Source organism: Penaeus monodon, chromosome 27, assembly GCF_015228065.2.
Source record: "Penaeus monodon isolate SGIC_2016 chromosome 27, NSTDA_Pmon_1, whole genome shotgun sequence".
Taxonomy (NCBI): Eukaryota; Metazoa; Arthropoda; class Malacostraca; order Decapoda; family Penaeidae; genus Penaeus; species Penaeus monodon.
In genome coordinates, this window is record NC_051412.1 from 471,457 (window position 1) to 474,067 (window position 2,611).

The 2,611-nt window shown below is 41.6% G+C and overlaps 1 pseudogene; it reads right to left on the bottom strand.

The window, feature by feature from the left end:
• Positions 1 to 1,028: 1,028 nt before the first annotated feature.
• On the bottom strand, positions 1,029 to 2,404 carry LOC119590532 (annotated as a pseudogene).
• Between the last annotated feature and the right edge of the window lie 207 nt (positions 2,405 to 2,611).

Here is a 2,611-nt window from a genome sequence, read left to right on the forward strand (position 1 = left end):
GTGAGAGGTGGTCTTGTCTCTCATGCTATTCTTGTAATATTAATTTCCATGTCTAATATATTAAGAATGTAATACTGTACTGTATACAATCATTAGCATGGCCCCGTGAAAGGTCCTGATGTCAAGTGAGCTTTGAGCTCATGCGTTGCAGAACTGGCAGATTCTTAATTCGGTCGAGGTAATACGGGAGTGAACGTAGCGTGGCGAGGCAGTGGTAGGTGGGTGGTAGCGAGCGGTAAGACCTCGCCAGCTCGTTTCATAAAGCCCGTAGTCCACAATATTTATTAAATATAAGAAGAAATGAAAGCCTGGCCCGAAAAGTAAAATGGAATAAAAGCAAAGCCAATTCAATAAAACACGCAAGTAAAATAACACGAAATATCACCAACGATATTAAAAGTACCCATGAAGTAAAGGAAAGTAACTAAAATGGCCGGCTAAAACTGTTAATGGGGCGACACTTGCAATATATACATTTATTGAATGAAGCGTTTAAGAAACATGCTACAGCATAAAACAGTGGGTGTATGGATAAAATGAGCAGCCAACTACTTATTTTTTGAGTATGGATGGGTGACGGATATGGTACGCCCACTGTAAAGTTCCTTGGGCTGGGAGGAGAAAGAAACACGGTGGTGTCTCGGAGCAGACTGGTTTATTTTTCTTTCCTGTGTACACACAATATGTGCGAGAAAATACTGTCGCGATTGTTTCGCAAAGCGCAAATCAGTGCGGCCACTTGTTCCGTGTAGGCATTCAGGTATTCCACTGGTCTCATTTTGCATACAATTAAAATAACTGGCTCCGATATTTAAAAAAAAAGTAAAAGACTTAAAAGGTAGTGTAGAAATTAGAAGAATAAAACAGATGTAAAAAAAAAGGCATGGATTTAGGTATTTATACATGGGAAGAAACAGTCCAGACCAGGCAAGCAGGCAGGTAAGCTCGTTAAGAAAGCAAACTAATTGAGTATGTATATCGCTTGTGCTTAAATGCGGCAATCTTGCATGGAGAGGGGTTTCCTCAGCTTACAGTCCTCCCCCGGCCAGAAGTGCGAAGGCGGCCGTTGAGAGGGGACAAATCCTTCGAGGAGGGTATCGTCCCTAGACACGATCAAGTCCGCATCATCCATCCGGGTAGTCCTTGGGATCGTGTCGTCAGAGGGAAGCTGCTCCTCTCCCGGCCGGTGAGCACGACCATGACGCCCGGGCAAAGCATCATGGGGAGCCCTCCTGAAAAGTTTGACCCAATTAGTTGGCTGCTCTAACAGTGGTGAAACTAAATGTATGTGAAAGCTGTATGAAGTTCTTGAATTATTAGAAATCTTTGATTTCAAATGAAAAACATGATATATCGTAAAACCGTAAAATAAACAGGAAAAAAATACAGTTGGTAAATAGATACTAAAAGAGCTTTAAACAAGAGAAAAAAAACGAAAGGGAATTGACAACAAGATCAATAATAACTAAGATAAGCAAATAGAGGAAAAAGTAACATTAAACCGAGGTAAAATATAGGTAAAATATACACAACTCAAATGCAAGTAAACTGATTTAAAAGCAATATTATCACTTACAAGGAAATTTAATACCATGAACCATAAAATGTAAAACGTAAAACCAGGAAATTACACCACGAAATTAAATATAATAAAACAGACAAGGGTAAATGGATCAAGGTAAAAGTTTTGCATGCAAAACAATGGAACTAGGTAAAATGGAATGAACTAAGTGGAAAATACAAGTATTAAAATAAGAATAAGTAAGAAAACGAATAAACTAAAGTCTAACGAACTAAAAATGAAAGAAAAACAAATATAAAAGAACAATCCTAGATATCATCTACGACTGAGAATCTAACAGCATCGTCCCCAAAGCTGGGTGGTCAGTTTCGACCTCGGGCGCCCAGTCTGATGGACCCTAACAGAACCGAGTAGCAAATCTTCTCAGGGAGTAGTCTTCCCCATAGATATGGATGTTGTGGCAACAGGCTCGTCTTCGGGCTCGGGATCGTCAGGTCCGAAGTCAAGCTCTAAAGGAGGACATATGGTTTCAAATCATTTGTGTGAGCACGGCGTTGCGTGTTAGGCGGCATCATATCCTCTAGCAGGAAGCTACTGGCCCTAGTTTTCTAACAATGCGGCAAGGCCCAACCCAGCGGGAACCAAGGGGGCCCATCCCTGACAGATGGAGGAATTCGTCTCATTACTAGGGATCCTATAGTTGGAGAGAAAGTGACTCTAGACCCCTTGTTATACTGCCTGGCCCATGTTTCCTGTGCACGCTTAGCTGTTTCTGTTGCCAAATCTCTTGCCTTTCTCATACTCTCCTGAAATTCAGAGGCTTCAACATGGTCAAACTCTATTAGGTTAGTGTTTGTTAATGGAAAGTGCATGTGTCGGCCTAATAATAGAAAAGAGGCTTTTCATTCGTAGACCGATGGATGGAAGAGTTGAGGCCAGACGCACAGTGAAGAGATATTTGGGCCAACGGCGGGGTTCTTTCTCAGCAAGCATAGCCAAAGCATCCTTCACCACGCGATTGGTTCGCTCTATCATACCATTGCTCTGCGGATGATAAGCTATGGTTAAGTGATGGTCGACCTGCAAATT